Source organism: Abramis brama, assembly GCF_963993115.1.
Source record: "Abramis brama genome assembly, chromosome: 20".
Classification (NCBI taxonomy): domain Eukaryota; kingdom Metazoa; phylum Chordata; class Actinopteri; order Cypriniformes; family Leuciscidae; genus Abramis; species Abramis brama.
This window is the reverse complement of record NC_139982.1, coordinates 9,032,751-9,051,330: the sequence shown is the minus strand read 5'-3', so window position 1 is coordinate 9,051,330 and position 18,580 is coordinate 9,032,751. Positions and strand designations below refer to the sequence as shown.

General features: G+C 38.9%; 1 long non-coding RNA gene across 1 annotated transcript; it reads left to right on the top strand.

Annotated features, from left to right (window-relative positions):
* Positions 1-8,860: 8,860 nt before the first annotated feature.
* LOC311071501 lies at positions 8,861-14,878 on the top strand. Its single transcript, XR_014603875.1, has 3 exons — positions 8,861-8,950; positions 13,272-13,301; positions 14,221-14,878. It is a non-coding gene; the product is annotated as an uncharacterized lncRNA (long non-coding RNA).
* The last annotated feature ends 3,702 nt before the right edge of the window (positions 14,879-18,580 follow it).

Below are 18,580 nucleotides of genomic sequence, written 5' to 3'. Positions count from 1 at the left end.
CACATTTAAATGTAAGTATTATGTTTTCATTTACTCACATATACCCCTTTTCCACCAAGGCAGCGCTGGTGCCAGTTCGGAGCCGGTGCCTACTCACGAACCAGTTCTTTGTGTTTCGACAGCCAAAGAACCAGTTCTCGGCCAGGAAAATTGGTTCCAAAGCGGCACCAACTCTTTGCTGGACTAGAACCGTTCTTTTACCACGTCATACTTACGTTGGGGGCTGGGGGCGTGGTTATTGTCGAACTTCTTCTCGAAAGTAACCTCCGTCTATAGTAATCCAGACGAGCAGCACAAATGTGTTTTAAACGTCTTCTTCTGACCCCAATATAGGATCGCAAAGCCAGGAAAAACATTTGCAGAAAGACGATGTAGTCTAACATTGTAATTGTTATGCTTGAAGTTGGGAAAGCTAAGACGTATGGCAACGTACAGAGTGACGTAATGACATCGTTCGCTGAGCTCTCTAGTCAGTGGAAAAACAAACAGGTTCTGAGAAGGTTCACAAGTTGAACCAACTTTGAACCAGCACCAGTTCTGAACCAGTTCTTTTTTGGTGGAAAAGGGGTAATAGCTAGTGAAACCTGAGTTAAAACCCAAAAGTTTTTATTTCTTAAACTTCATCTTAACTCCATCACCATTGCGTGGCCTCATTTGTCAGGTGGTCTGAGGCAAAACTTGTGCTAATATTAGTTTAATAATTGTTTCAGGGAGCAAGGAGCAGACAGCTCAATTTATTAAATTGCAATTAAAAAACAAATAAACTAAATAAATTTTATTGTAATATTTGCACTAGTCTGTTTAACTTGTGTAAATAAGAAATATCATTCACCCTATAAAGCCCACAACAATAAGAAAAGCAGTAGATAAGGCGTTTTTGTTTTTGTAGTGCTGTCATGCAAGCTATGTCTACAAAGGTTTTAACCAAATTTGAGTATTCATAAATATTATTTCTGAATATGAATATGATTTTAAAAATACAAAGTAAGAAAGTTGAGATCACATCTTTGCTGAAATGCATTGTGCTGTTGTTGTTAAAAAGCCATGGTTAATTTGCTCTGCCTTAGGATTGCAAGTGTCCTGGGACGGGTGAGGGTGTGAGTGGGAAACCCACTGCTGAAACTTGGCCCTGGTTTGTCCCAGCCTTCACATTGGGACACAGCTGTGGTAACCATAGCAACATGAGAATGTGATAACCATAGCAATATTTTGGCTTCTAATAATGTTATGATTTTTGTTACATTTACAGTTTAGTCATTACATACACCTTGCAGAATCTCCAAAATGTTATTTTTATTTATTTATTAATAAGAAGGATCATAAAAACATTCATTAACTGAAGTATCCACAACTGTTTTTTTTTTTGTTTTTTGTAATGGTTGTTCATGAGTCCCTTGTTTGTCCCGAACCCAATGGTCTTCAGAAAAATCCTCCAGCTCTTGCACATTCTTTGCTTTTCCAGCATCTTCTGCATATGTGACTGCTTTCTAGCAGTGATTGTATGCTTTTGAGATCCATCTTTTCACACTGGGACTCATACACAACTATTACAAACCCTGCAAACATTCAGTGATGCTTAAGGAGGAAGCATCCGTTAAGAGCCAGGGGGTGTAAACTTTTGAACTGGATCATTTGTGTAAATTCTTATTTTGTTTAAAAATTAATTAATTAATTTAGTCCTGCCCTTCAGAGGCTAAATAAGATATTAGCATGTAAAACAAAATAAGAAAAATTTAAACATCACCATCATCTTGCTCAAAAGTTCCCCCCTGGCTCTTAATGCATCGTGTTGCATTCTTGAGCATTACCTTGCAGATTTTGATAGATGTACAATACGTAAACGTATGACTGCAACTATGCATTGCAATCCTTTTGTAAAGGTTAAAATATTAATTTAAGAGCTCAGTGATGAGACCTTTCGCCGGAATATGAGTGACAGGCGATCTGACCAGCTCATAATGCAGATATCCACCATTTTTGTGTGACAAACAAACCAAAGCAGTTAGTAAATTAAAGTCAATGGACTTGAAGTTGAAAAATGGTGTGTATTGATTTATTTTTGCAGTTCTACCAGAAAGACTCGGGAGAATAAATACTGTGACAATTATCCATTTATTAACAACCCAGCAAGCAATAAAGTCCTTTGGCGTAGGCCCCGTCCGTAGCTCGTAATCTGAGGGTCCGGACTCTGCATATCCTGCCTGAAGATCAAGGCAGGGGCGCAGCCGACCCCCTGTGAGGTATGGAAGGGACCATCCTGGTGGTGGTGGTGGGGAGGATGGAGGGAAGGATTCGACTTGGAGGTGGTGGGGAGGATGGTGGTGAATTGGAGCGTCAGCATCTGCGAACTCAAACATGAGTAAGTACCGATCTTTTATACCACGAGTGTTGGAATGTGATTGGATAGATAAAGGTAAAGTGACATAACAATTAAGTCTTCCCGGCAGAACTTTATGCTAAAGCTTTCATTTCTGATGTTCATTCATGTTTAATTTGAGCTATAACTAGAAGAGATTATCAGTTCACATGTTGCTTGAACTGAGGCCTACACATTAAAGCACCACAAAAAAGAATTTATTGTTTGCATTTCATAAAAATTACACAATTTGAAAGCTGAGACTTTGTACCAAAAGTAGCCTGCTCTGTCTTGTCTGTTGGCGCATTGTCAGTAGCCGCATTCCGATTACCCTTCAAATTGCGCAAATTGAAATTGCGAATTGAAAATACGCCCAATGGAAACACGTCAATTTCGCAAAAACTCCCATTTATCGCAAAAAATTAATCTTTTTTTACACTCGCATGAGGTAGTTTTTCAGGCAATTCGAAAAATAAATATTTCGCAAAACTGCAATGAAACAGTTTTTGCGCATTTACAGGTCACCTGACGTAGATGACGCGGTGTGTTTGGACAGAATATGAGACAGAGTTCTTTATTAAATTCATATAAGACAAAATAATTACTGGAATAATGGATTCTAAACCTCAAATAAATGCCACAATCAAGACCTCGAAGCAGATCTGAGTGAGAAACACCCAGAAACACCTCATATGTTCCGCTCACAAGTATAAGGGTCGTTCCTTCCATTAATGCTTGGAAAACACATACATCTCCTTCAATTAATAATAATGACTAGTGCACTGGCTGGGATATACACTCACCTAAAGGGTTATTAGGAACACCTGTTCAATTTCTCATTAATGCAATTATCTAATCAACCAATCACAAGGCAGTTGCTTCAATGCATTTAGGGGTGTGGTCCTGGTCAAGACAATCTCCTGAACTCGAAACTGAATGTCAGAATGGGAAAGAAAGGTGATTTAAGCAATTTTGAGCATGGCATGGTTGTTGGTGCCAGACGGGCCGGTCTGAGTATTTCACAATCTGCTCAGTTACTGGGATTTTCACGCGCAACCATTTCTAGGGTTTACTAAGAATGGCGTGAAAAGGGAAAAACATCCAGTATGCGGCAGTCCTGTGGGCGAAAATGCCTTGTTGATGCTAGAGGTCAGAGGAAAATGGGCTGACTGATTCAAGCTGATAGAAGAGCAACTTTGACTGAAATAACCACTCGTTACAACCGAGGTATGCAGCAAAGCATTTGTGAAGCCACAACACGCACAACCTTGAGGCGGATGGGCTACAGCAGAAGACCCCACCGGGTACCACTAATCTCCACTACAAATAGGAAAAAGAGGCTACAATTTGCACAAGCTCACTAAAATTGGACAGTTGAAGACTGGAAAAATGTTGCCTGGTCTGATGAGTCTCGATTTCTGTTGAGACATTTAGATGGTAGAGTCAGAATTTGGCATTTACAAACAGAATGAGAACATGGATCTATAATGCCTTGTTACCACTGTGCAGGCTTGTGGTGGTGTAATGGTTTAGGCCCCTTAGTGCCAATTGGGCATCGTTTAAATGCCACGGCCTACCTGAGCATTGTTTCTGACCATGTCCATCCCTTTATGACCACCATGTACCCATCCTCTGATGGCTACTTCCAGCAGGATAATGCACCATGTCACAAAGCTCAAATCATTTCAAATTGGTTTCTTGAACATGACAATGAGTTCACTGTACTAAAATGGCCCCCACAGTCACCAGATCTCAACCCAATAGAGCATCTTTGGGATGTGGTGGAACAGGAGCTTCGTGCCCTGGATGTGCATCCCACAAATCTCCATCAACTGCAAGATGCTATCCTATCAATATGGGCCAACATTTCTAAAGAATGCTTTCAGCACCTTGTTGAATCAATGCCACATAGAATTAAGGCAGTTCTGAAGGCGAAGGGGGTCAAACACAGTATTAGTATGGTGTTCCTATTAATCCCTTAGGTGAGTGTACATAATCTTACCAACGTCCGTTGCCATGGTTTTTGGAATGATTTTACTTATCGCGAGAGGAAAAAATGTTGTTTTAGTCGCATAACATTGGTTAATGGAAATGGCGTCATTTCGCAATAGTTTTTTGTCGACATTTAGAAAAAATCACAAAAGTTTTGCGCAAATCTGTAATGGAAACGTGCCTAGTTTCCTCTTTGCTCCACAAGTTCTCACACAGTGAAAAATATATTGTGGACTAAGAGCGGAATGGCTTGTCGGACGTAGCAACAATAACTAAGAGGGACGGGTCTTTGTGAAAGGTCAATTTTAAATCATTTAAATGTTTGTGGACTCGGACTCAAGTCCGACTCGGCCCTCTTTGGACTCAGACTTGGACTCGGACTCAGACTCGATTGTTAAGGACTTGGACTCGACTCAGACTCAACAAAGGTGGACTCGGACCCAACACTACCACCACTATAAACACACACTCCTCACCACAGTTCCTTGTCCGACCCTGATTGTTCATGTTCATGTGTGTTATGTGGACTCCTCTCCCTATCTCCAGTCTCCAGCACCTCTTTCACCCTTTGGACTCCACTACCCTGCTCACCTCATCACATCCTTTTGTTTATCAAAAAATCACCATTCACCATCCATCTTCCTCTCCTGTGTCCATATATCCGTAACAAGATTATACTTCTGCATGTTTATATCCCCGCCTAGCTAACCCCGCAACACACAAGCCTTGCTGTTTCAGAGATACTCTTGACAAGGGTCAAATTATTATGGCAAGGTTACTGGGTCAGATCTTTATTCCTGCCCATTTCTCCTGCATCCAGCACATTGATTATGAGCACTAGACTGTTTATTGTCTCGTACTGAACTGAACAGTGCTTATCGTCTAATTTACCCAGTCCTTAATATGTGGCCTTGTTAGGAAATTATCAATGGTATTCACTTCACCTGTGACTGGTCATAATGTTGTGTTACATCAGTGTATAAATCTTTCACCCTAACTATGCCATTAAAAAAATAATAATAATAGAAACATTGAATCAGTTAATCCTGGTCAAAAAGCCAAATTCCATCAAATTTGACTATCTATACAGTTTGGGGGTTTTAATTATATTCATCACTAGCTTCCATATTCTTGTTTCCACAAGTTTTATTATTTCACAGACAGTTAAAAAAAAACAGCAATACAGTCAAGGGAACATTATTTGCACTTTTGTAATCACCAAATTTAACTCTGGATGATAAACAAAACAGTAGCAAGAAAAGAAAAAGAAAAGGAAAGAAAAGGGTGAATTCAGAAAAGAACTATAGGAACACCCCCATCCCCCACACACATAAACCCCTCAGGAGGATTAACAAGACACTGCAATATCTATAATAATAACAATAATACATGAAATGTATACAATAATAATAATAAAAAAACACACACAACCATACTGTACTTTACATAAATGTTAACATGCTCACACTGTAAAAAATCAAAATCTAGTGAGGTTAGAGAATCAAAGAAATTTAGAATGGAGTTCCAAGTTTTGTAGAATTTAACAGTTGAGCCCAGGGTAGTGTACTTCAGTTTTTCTAGAGAAAGGAATAACATCAAGGGCCCTATCTTGCACCCAGCGCAATTGACTTTGTACAGCGACGCATGTATCATTCCTATTTTGCACCCGCGCAAAGCGCGTTTTTCCCTCCACAGAAGCACGTCGCTAAACTAGGGAATGAACTTGCGCTCCCTGGGCGGTTCAGCGCAAAAAAAGGAGGTGTGTTCCGGCGCAAACATTCCTTCATGCTATTTTGCAGGTTTAGAAAACAATTGCGCCACTAACCAGGAAAAAATTGTTTAAAGTCAGTGGCACGTTGCGCATGTTATTCATATGCTATTTTAAGGGCGCATGCTTGGCCATAATCAATGAAGCGTGTGCACAACGCGCATACACTTTGATTCTCTCATCTACACAGAAGCAGCAGTTTTCATTTTTGCAAATCATACATTATTACGATAGATAGATAGATAGATAGATAGATAGATAGATAGATAGACAATTTATTATAAAAGCATACATCTAGCTTACACATTTACCCAAATTATCATACGCCTTTTTAACCGAAGTTAATTTGGGTGGGTTTCTCCATCCCCAACGTCCCTGACGAGAGCGTTGCTCTCCTTGGCTGTGAACCGCTCCTGGCGCGCGCCTGGCAAATCCGCCGTTATAATAGGAATCCGCTTTAGAACAAACGCGCCTGCTCTTAAAGGGAATGTGAGATGACGCTCTGATTGGTTTATCTCATGTTACGCCCAAACCACACCTATGAATAATGAAGCTGCTTCAGACCAACCCCTTTTAGATTTGCGCCTGGCGCAAGAGTCATTTATCCCGCCGGGAAACTAGCAACAGCGCCAAGACCCGCCCACAAAGTCACTTGCGCTTTGCGCTTTGACACTTGCGTTTCAGATCGTTAAAATAGGGCCCCATATCTTTTAACCAAGAGTTAGTTGGGGGTGGAGTTGGACACTTTCAATGTAGCAAAATACATAATCTAGCAACCAGGGAGGCAAAAGCAATAACATCTTGTCGTTTTGTGAAAAGAGAAGAGACAACAGACACACCAAAGACAGAAACAAAATAGGACAAGGAGGGAGAAAAATATGCAAAGCAACTGAAAGAAAGTAAAAAAGGGAAGACCAGTATGAGGCCAGTTTGGGGCAAGTAAAAAAAGTATGTACTCAGATGAACATACACACACTGTTCTCTGTTTCTGACGTGCGCTCTGCCGGTTTCATATGATTTAAAGGGGACTGAAGCGAATTGGAATCACAAATTAGTGTACAGTTAATCACAAATTTGCTTGCTGAAGCCCCCCTAAAAAGGGCCTAGCATGTCAATAACAGATGGCAAAAACAAGTGTTTGTTGCAAATAGGGCTGAAAACAGAGAGTGATTCCAAATGAAAATGTTGTTGAAATTGTTTCCAAATGTTTAAAGATGATAACACAATGGGATTTCAATTGAATACATTTAAACTTTTTGAATTTTCTGGATTGGTTATATTTTCTTATTCAATAATAATTAAATAATAAAGAACCCTTAAATTGTTCTGTATAGAACCATCTAACTTGGATTCAAAGAACCATTTGGGGTTCTTTTTATGGAACCCATTAAACTGGTATTGGAGTTCCATGAAGCGGGTGATAGAACAATTTCTTTTAAGAGTGTATTATGCACACATTTCTGGAGGGACTCATGATAGAATAATGCATATTATTGACTTTGCCAATTTTAATATTTTGTAAGATCATTGAACACTTTAAATTCTTTATTCTACGCTGTGCTGGGCTCATTAATAGTTCATGTAATAAATCTGCAGCAGCTCTTTGGTTTAATTGTCTTTCTGTATGACACAATATCAGTGTTCAGGGTGGAACATTTATCAGTTCTCTGGTCCTGAAAGTCCCATGAGCTCCAGCAAGCATTTAAACACACTGTGCTCTTCTACTGTGTGGAACTGCAGTGTCCATAATGGAGCGTCTAACAGATTTGATCTCCTTTCATCATTTTTCATGGCATCCAGATCTTGCTGGAATGAAGGACCTCAGACATCTCCACTGACCTGTATTATGCTTCTTTAGTAATACAAAGTTTTTACTTCAAATCGGATGCAAGCATATGATTTTAAGTGTTTAATAGGCTACTTTTCATTACAACTCATACAAACTATTCACTGGATCCCTTTCAAGGGAACTTGCGCTGTGTCAAAGATGACACTGTGGGAACTGTCTGCGTAATTGCGTCATGAAGCTCGTGTGAAATAAGTCCAATGGTGTGACAGGACGTCAGAAGCGGGTGACGTCACGACCTGGAAACTATAAAGCATGCCCACACAATGCAACGGTAGCTTCTGTGTCTTCATTGAGCTCTCTCTGTGAACTCGTTAGTCTTATTTGATTTTGTCTGTCCAACTGGCAAGCATATATATCATTATATTGGCGAGCAAACAGCAGTTTAGATAGTGTGTTCATCCCTGACAATGCTACATCACGGGTGGCGATACACATGATTTATGTGTTGTTAGATCCAGTGCTTCATCTCAGGGTTTGGAAGCACATGTTGCGGTTTCTTCCGCCAAGAGTAAGGCACTGGTGTTACAGTTATCTAGCTCTGAGAAGTTAGATTTTGTTAGCATTAATGCAGGAGATGCTGAGGACTCGCTACCTCACACTTCAGCGTACACTGTAAAAAATGATTTTTTGGCCTTGTAAATAAAGATAGCATGATTTAAGTAAATTTTACAAAGAAATCATATTTTGTCTTTTTACTTCAAAATGTCACGTTTAATTCAATAAGCTACTTGAGGTTTCGCTTTAATTTATTGTACTTAAATACATAAGTATATTCTAATGGATTGCCCAAGTAATATTTACTAGTGTTTTGTCATCTAATGAACTAATGCAAAAAATGACAAACGCAAGTAAAACTTACTCCACGAAGCCAAGCAATCTATGCGCATGCGCATTGCTTTGTTTCTTGGTTCAGATTCGGAAGTGGCGCGAAGAGGAAAGCAACGGAAACTTTTCTTGAAGACAAGACAGATGTGATTTTTACACGGTAAGTTATGACATTTTGTTCATTGGTCAATTAAGTTACATTTGCAGAAGCTGTTTGCAGTCCTGGTGGTTAAAGAGTTAACGCGTTAAGTTAACTGTTAACATAGTTGAGGTTGCTAAAGAACTGATTTGCATAAACATCCGTTATTAGCAAACGGCGTCTGTGTCGAAAACAATTGTCTTGTATTTTACATGTAAGGTTAATCTACGGAGACACTTGATGTAGGCTACAGTGAATTTTAAAATGAACTTTGCCGGACGTGAGCGGCGCGACGCGTCGAGACAAAATAGCTAGCAGCTATAGAAAGCGTCCAAGGGTGTGTGTTTATTTATCTGTGTGAATAAATAATTGTGACCTTGCTTGTTATATGAATTATAAATAAAGGTTTCAATTAAAAATTGGACATGTAACTTGTGCTTACAGCCTCGAAAGTCATATTTAACGTTACGAGGCTGGAATGATACCCGAGCCCAGCATGGGTGGGCCATTAACTTTAAACGTGACGGAGAAAACTGCGTGCTAACGTTAATCCCACATTAATCCACATCAAATACACTGTTTTGTTTTATTGATAACAAAGATAAGCATTTGATGGATATCAGTGTTTGGAATAACGGCGTTTAAAAGAACGGCGTTAGGTAACGACGTTATTTTTTCAGTAACGGGGCAATCTAACTAATTACTTTTCCCGTCGTTACAACGCCGTTATCATTACTCGACGTTAAATGCGGTGCGTTACTATGCATTGACTGAATAAACTGTGAAATCCGAACGCACCCCTGGCTCACACAGCTAGTGAGGAGGTGGGTTAATAACGAGTTAAGCGATTATGATTGGCTAAGGCAGAGTCATGTGTTTCATGGTAGCCAATCAGAGCCCGTGTTTTTACACACATGCCAGCACACGCGTGACGTGACGGCAGCGCCCGCGCCACACATACACACACACACAGCTAAACAGAGATTCGCAGCAGAGATGGCGAGTCAGGAGCAATCCGAGGGAAAATTGGCATTTTCAAGGTGGAGATATAAGCACTACTTCAAATTCATTGAGGTAAAAGGCAAGAACGTGCATGTAATGTGTACATTATGTCCAGGAGCGAAGACTTTGTCGACATCCGTTGTAAGCAACTCTAATTTAATGAAGCATCTTTCAACGACGCACGCATCTACAAAGCTAGTGGCCAAAAACACCGATACCTCCACCACAGATGATGATAGCTTGCCATCCACTAGCAAAGAAGGACTCGGAGCAAAGTCCTCCAAGCAGCAAAAGCTAGATCTTTCTGCCTTACAACAAAAACCTATGACACAGGCTGAAGTCAACCGTATGATAGGCAGGTATGTTGTTAAAAGTATGTTGCCATTATCGACGGTGGAGGATGATTCATTCCGAGCCATTATTGCTAAAATACCTAGGAAAGCAGGGGTCTGTACGCCATGCTCAAAGACGTTTGCTAAATACCTAGATGCTGAGTATGCCCAAATGAACACAGAGCTTAAAAAGAGTTTTGAAGAGTTGGAGTTTTTGTCTACAACTGCAGATATTTGGACTGCGCACAATCGCAGTTACCTCGGCGTGACTGCCCACTGGTTAGATCCACACAGCCTAGAGCGAAAGAAAGCAGCCTTGGCCTGCAGACGTTTCAAGGGCCGTCATACGTATGACAGCATTGCTACTGAACTGGACAATATCCACTCATTCTTTAGTATTTCTAACAAAATCACAGCTACTGTCACAGACAATGGTTCGAATTTTGTGAAAGCCTTTAAAGTTTACCAGCCAGTTCAGGGTGATGACTCTGGGGAGGAGGATGATGCTGATGATGATGTGACTTTTGTCGACCTTCATGATGCCTTACAAGACGTGAATGTGGAAGAGGATGTTGTGACTTTGCCACCACACCACAGATGTGCATCGCACACAGCAAACCTTATTTCATGCTCTGATGTGGACAAGTGGCTACTTTCAAGGCCAGACATAAAAGCTGTGTACAGAAGTGCCACCTCCAAATGCACAGCTTTGTGGAACAAGGCCAGCCGTTCCACAGTGGCTGCAGAGCTTGTGGATGAAGTCCTTGAGAGGAAGCTCCTTGTCCCATGTACGACCAGATGGAACTCCTTTCATGATGCCGTTGCTCGTGTCCTTTGAATTCCCAATCGCCGAGCTGAACACCATTTCCTACAATTTTGGGTTGAAGGCCATCACAGATCGGGAGTACCTGTTCCTCAGGGAATACTGCACAGTGATGAAGCCACTAACGGTAGCCCTTGACATTCTTCAGGGCGAAGACAATTGTTTCTATGGCACCCTTCTACCCACACTGGAGACATTGATCTCCAAGACCCTGGACTTGAAGACTGGCCTCCAAATCCTTGGTGACCTTCCAGAGGCTGTTGTCAAGGTAAGAGCTAGTATTTCTTCAAATACATAGAATATATGTGTATTAATTATGAAATATAAGTAAAAGAGTGAGAGAGTGTGTGTGTGTGCTTGCGTGTGTGTGTGTGTGTGTGTGTGTGTGTGTGTGTGTGTGTGTGTGTTTGTTCGTTCCTGTAGCTCAAACAGTACTCTCTCTGTGTGTGTGTGTGTGTGATTCCCAGGGAAACCAAGAACTGATAGGAATGTAAATGTTTACCTTGAAATGCAATGTAAGTCGCTTTGGATAAAAGCGTCTGCCAAATGCATAAATGTAATGTGTGTGTGTGTGTCTGTCTCATTTCAGGCAATCAGAAACAGATTTGCTGAGGTGCTGGAAAGTGAGACTGCCGTCTTGGCTGCGGTGACACTGCCCAGATTTAAACTACGTTGGCTGCGGACACAGGAAAGGAAGGACAACGCCAAGGCAAGTCTGCTGGCGGAGTGCCGGAAAAGTGCCCAAGAAGACCAGCCAACAGGTACCAACGCACCAACGCACAGCCTCAGCACCGACTCAGCCATAGATGAATTCTTTTCCTTTGAGGATGAGGAGGACACCTCTGCTTCTGTGGAAAGCCAAGTCACTGACTATTTAAAATCAGGAGCACAAGGGATGGGCACTCTAAACGGATTCCCACTAATAAAGAAAATTTCAATCAAATACAATGCAGCCACTCCATCCAGTGCCCCAGTAGAGAGACTATTTAGCCTGGGGAAGCTGGTCTTCACCCCAAAGAGAAACAGGCTGACAGACAAGAGGTTTGAAATGCTGCTGCTTCTTAGATACAATCAGTGGTTTGAAGGGTAGGATGGTTAGGCTACATGGGTTAGTTGGATACAAAACGGACACATGAATAGATGTGTTTTTGAAGGAGTGTTTGGATGGGTAGATGAATATCTAAGAGCTAAAGTTCAATTTTTAAAAGCACTTCATCTTGTTAAACTGTTTACTTTTTTAATGAAGATAAAGAAATACAGCAGCCTATGTCTTCCAGACTATTTATCTCAGGTTGTTAGAGTTTGATTTATTTAATATGCTACAGTTACTGCAGTGCAAACACACTTTATATTATTTAACTGTTTACTTATTATTTAAGAAAATAATTGAAGTACAGAATGTCTACCAGACCAGTTGTCTGATATTGTGAGTTTGATTTATTTAATTAAGAATAAGACTACAGAGCTAAACACAATTTTTTGTTGTTTAAAAGTTTACCTTTGTTGTGAACAAAACTCTTGGAAGTTTACTTTTGTTGTGAACAAAATACTTTAAAGTACAGGTTGTTTACTTGACCAGTTGTCTCAGGTTGAGAGAGATTGATTTAATTTGCTAGAGTTAAATGCACTTTATATGGTGTAACTGTTTACTTTTCTTTCATAGATAATACTTGAAGTTCAGGACAAAACTCTTGCTGTCTGTTGACGTGCAATAAATATTGAAAGTTATGTACGAACACCTGTCTGTTCTACTCATTTCAACTGACTTGTAAAAACTGCTCAAAAATACAAATTCTTTGACATATAGAAACTTTTTTTTTTTTACAGTAACGCAAATAGTTACTTTCCCTGGTAACGAGTTACTTTTATTTTAGAGTAATTCAGTTACTAACTCAGTTACTTTTTGGAACAAGTAGTGAGTAACTATAACTAATTACTTTTTTAAAGTAACGTTCCCAACACTGATGGATATTAATCAAGTTAAAAAGAGATTATATTGAACCTATACAATTAACAATACTGTATGTCTATACTTGAACATTTATTGTTGATGCTTAGGCTACTTGAATGCAGTTGTTCCAAAATAAATTAACTGTTAGTATTTCAAATCAATAAGATCAGTATATTTATTCAAAATTGGTAAAACATTTATTTCTGACATTAACATTTCTAATATGTTCCACAGATTGCACTAACTCTTCAAGCTCCATGCAAGGTAAGTTGGCAATAATTCTTACAGCTTACAACACTGATTAACCTTGCAGTATGACACAGATTTCAATAGAAATAAGGCTACACACACATATACAACTACACACACATACATGGTGTATATATATATATATATATATATATCTATATATCACTTCGCAAGATGTAAACACTGGTCTAGCAGCATTTCATATTCATATTGTTTCATATTTAAACATTTTAAATACATAATTAAATCATAAAGATATTTTTGTAAAATTTTAATTCTGGTTACAACTGTAAAAAAAAAAAAAAAACTGAAACTGGAAGTTCTTCTGAACCAGTGCTGTTTACGTCTTCTGAATTGGTGTGTGTGTGTGTGTGTGTGTGTGTGTGTGTGTGTGTGTGTGTGTGTGTGTACATCTTTTGTTTATTGCAGCTGCCACAGCATGAGGTGGTTGTGTAAAAAATGCAGCTTTGGGTCAAACAAAAGACTACAACTTTTAAAACACTTACGGCTCAAACACGGAAATTCTGGCTGTCAGTCATCGACCCCTTGTCTTTATACTGATTGCCCTTGTTCAGTGTCTTGTTCACACTTAGACACTTACACACACACTTAGACACACTTACACACACACACACACTTAGACACTTACACACTTACACACACACACACACTTACACACACACACTTACACACTTGCGCACACACACACACTTACACACTTACACACACACACTTACACACACACACTTAGACACACACACACACTTAGACACACACTTACACACACGTACACACTTTTTTCCATGTAATAATATATTTAATGACGGTGAGACCAAATCTCTGTGTGGGGCACTTGTCACATAAAATTAAAGAGAACATGCAACTTAAGTGTACATTATTGTAACCATTTTGCTCTTATTTGTGTATTTGACAGGATGTAAGCAGAGACATGATTAAAGATACCATCACCAATCATGTAATGAAGATCATTGTACTGGGCAGCACTGCAGGAGAGGGAGATGCCAACATAGCTGATGTCATTGAGGGAACTGAGGTGCTGTTGGGATGCAAGAATCTCACAAATGCATGTCTTTTGCTCATGGGCTTCATTTACTCCCTGAACTTAAGCTATCCCCCAAAGCTGAGAAACACATTTGAAGTGTTTCAGAAAATCTTTCTTGGGCTGGATGCTTTAAAGTTTTCTCCAAAAGTTAGCTCTTTGCATAGAAAGCTACTAATGTAAGCCTGCTAGTTGGCCTTTTTTTTTTTTTTTTTTTTACAGTTTTTGTATTTGCTAATTTGTTCAGCAAGTGAGAATGCTCTAAAGGTTGCATAATTTAAATTAGAGCAAAGTTTGTACCGTTAAACAGAAACATTGTAATGCAGTGCTGCTAAAGAAAACAGAAGCAGAGTTTTATTTGTTTTATCAAAGTGTTGTATGTAAGATCAGTTAAGCATCTCCCGTAAAATGTTTGTGGTCTGTTATAGCCTACACAAACACATTGAAACATCTTCGATAGTATAAAGATGCTGAACAATTTTGGCCATGTTTTTGGCCAACAGTTAATCTTCATGAATGTGTCCATTCATTTTTGTGCATTTGTTCAAGAATGTAATTAGTAAACAAGCTCCATCGCACACCTGCAGGTAATAGGTGCGTAGGATAATAAGACCAGGTGGATCGTTTCAATAGACAAGCAATTCCCGCACACTATCGTAACTTGCAAAGAAGTAATATTTATTCACACAACGTTTCGGTCACACGACCTTCATCAGGAGTATACAAATGTTCAAATTCATCTCTTTTAAGATAAAACACATGACTAACTAACAAAGTTCCATCTGTAAACAATTAAGCTCATTAGTATAAAATTAGCATCACATCATAAACAGTTACAGACTATGATAGTTACAACAATCAATAAAGATCTCCCTGTAAGTTAACAAGATCATCTAAAACACATGATCAACACATCGTCATCAAACAGCATCAAAATGTTACAACAATCAGTCAGGCTCCACAGCCACTTAAACTCTTTGTGAATACATAGTAGAAACAGCACATCATTCAAATTGTTACAACAAACAGTCAGGCTCCATGGCCACTCAAACTCATTGTGAATACATAGTAGAGACAACATCACATCATTCAAAACAAATACATCACTATAACATTACATGAAATGGTGCTTCATCGTTCATACCCATAGGTGATAAAGTCTGAAGGGTGTAAATCCAGAACAGTTCGCGTCTCTGTAGAAGTAATTCAATATCTCCACCTCTAGGTGGCAAAGTTACTTTCTCGATCCCACAGAAACGTAAAGAGGTAACATCGTGATTCAAATTTAAAAAGTGTACCGCAACTGGATAATTCATATCTTTTCTTCTGATCGAACTCTTATGTTCACTAATCCTTTGTTTCAATTGACGTGACGTTTTTCCCACATAGCCTATACCACAAGGACAACGTATCAAGTACACAACATGAGTGGAAACACAAGTAATCACAGATTTGATGCTATATTTTTTACCCGTTCTAGGATGACAAAAAAATGATGTTTTAAAAGTATTATTACATTGAGCACAATTCCCACAACGATAATTGCCCTTCTGTATAGGACTGAGTAAACTCTGAGATGCACGAGGACTAACACTTTGAAAACGAGCTTGTACCAAGCTATCTTTTAAATTCCTGGCACGTTTATATACAATCAAAGGAGGATGTCTAAAAATATCGTTCAACTCCGGATCAGAAGACAATAAATGCCAGTATTTTTTAAAAATTGATTTTATCATGTAGGATTTAGGTGAATGTGTTGTAATACAAGCAAAAGAATACTTTCTTGTTTTCTTTGTCTTCTTTTTTAGCAATTCGGACCGTGTCTTTTTAAAAGCTGTATCGTATCCTTCTTCGACCCAATCCAAAGGATAACCTCTGTTCAAAAATTTATTTTTCATGATTTTCGATTTCTCAATAAAGTCGGAATCAGAATGACAAATCCTCCTCAATCTGTAGAACTGACTCTTAGGTAGCCCTTTTTTTTAAAAAGTCGGATGAAAACTGGTAGCAAGTAAAAGTGTGTTACGATCAGTCTCTTTTGTAAACAAAGTTGTAGTCAAAATGCCTTCGTTCTTCTGTACCCACATATCAAGGAAGTGTACTCTAGACGAATTAATTTCGGAAGTAAATTCTAAGTCGTCAACCAAGTTATTCAGATATGTCACAAATTCTCGAGCCTCATCGTGATCACCTAAAAAAATACAAAATATATCGTCAATGTATCTATACCACTTGATGATCTGTGAATAGAAAGGATTCTTGTCTGTATTCAATATATAACTCTCCTCAAAAAAACCCATAAATAAATTGGCATAGTTGGGGGCAAAATTCGAGCCCATTGCTGTCCCACTTATCTGAAGAAAAAAATCCATATCGAAACAAAAATAATTATATTTCAAAAGGTACGAAGCCATCTCGACGATAAAGTCTGATGGTGGATTAGAGTCCTCGCGTAACAAAAGATAATGTCTAAGTGCATTAAGTCCTTTTTCATGTGAGATGTTAGTATATAAACTCGTTATGTCCAAAGTTAATAATAAAGAAAAATCCGGTAAATCATACACCTCAGAAATCTTATTGATAAAATCGGTAGAGTCTCGAATGTAAGATGGTAACGAATAAACAAAAGGTTTAATAAAAAAATCAACATACTGAGATAAAGGAGATAAGAGGGAATTAGTCTGTGCCACAATCGGACGACCTGGAGGATCAATAAGTCTCTTATGAATTTTAGGAAGAGTGTAAAAGACAGGTCTAATCGGATATTGACAATACAAGAATTTAAATTCTGATTGAGATATCCAACCCTCTGTTTTAGCATTTGTTAAAAATGACAATATCTCAGATTGATAAGTATTGGTAGGATCACTGGGAAGTTTTTTATAAAACCTAATATTCTGTAATTGTAAAAGAATTTCATCTTGGTATTTTTTCGTATCTTGGACTACAATAGCCCCTCCTTTATCAGCAGGTTTTATAATGATACTTGGGTCGCTTATCAATTCAGTCAAAGCTCTTTGCTCATTCAATGAAAAATTATGAGAGACTTTTTTACTAGACGAGCAAGTCTCCATCACCTCTTTTTCGACCAAACGACAAAAAGTATGAATAGTGTGGTTAGACACATTAGGGCAAAAATTACTTTTAGGTCTAAAAGGTGTCATAGATGAACTCGACTCTGATTTGGAGAAAAAATACCGTAGTTTCATCTGTCTAAAACATTTGAACAAATCCACTTTTAGACCAAAACAATTAACACCACTAGTAGGCACAAAAGATAGTCCTTTAGATAAAACCACAGTTTGATCATCAGATAGTTCCTTTTCAGAAATATTAATTACCGTCTCTTTGAGTAGCTGCGGGTCCACGGTCGTAAATTTCTTTGAGGCTCTTGAACCTCTTCGACATTTCTTCTTTGTAGTCTCCGTGGAGGGGCTCGTCCGTCCAAAAAAGAAGTCGTCGAAGCGTGTGCACTCGAATCACTGTCGATGGTAAACTCACTCTCAGTGGAATCACTCTGTCTATTGAAAAAGGTAGATCCATTTCTTCTTGTACGATTGCGAAATCGAGCCGTAGCTCCAGATGATCCACGGACTGGTGCGTTGGTCTCTCGGGTAACATTGTCTCTTATGTCAGGCATATCCCATGGGTAAACTTCATTCCGAAGGTAATCCTCTGTATCTCGTTTGTATTTCTTCAGCTTGATTTCTTTCAAATAATCTCGGTATTTCTCAGTAGACAACTTGATCGAAGAAAGAAAAGAATCAAAATCAATTTGGGAAATAGATTTGATCTTTTCTTCGAGTAGGACGATTTTTTCGTGGGTCTCATGAACATCAACAGATACTTGTTCCACAATCAGAAGCATCAAGTCCATAGAACACTTGTTAAGAATCTCGCTCCATCTCTTTAAAAACAGTTTGTTTTGTTTGCACAATGTTGGAGGTTTGGGAATTCTCAGACCGCGTGGGATTCTCTTGTTCCTCCAATATTCGCTCAATGTAGAACCATGCATTTTCAGACGCATTTCGTTATGGTACAGTCTTTCAAGTTGCACCCGGTGTTCATCATGTGATAAGTTAAAATCCATGGTCTTCTCTGGAAAAAGGATCTTATCCGCATCTTCTTGCGTAAACGCCAATATGTTAGCGCAATTGTCTGTCAAATTATTAATCTCTTGAAAAGTAGTCATGTTTCCTTTGTTGCAAGTCTCAGGGTGCGTAGGATAAAACTC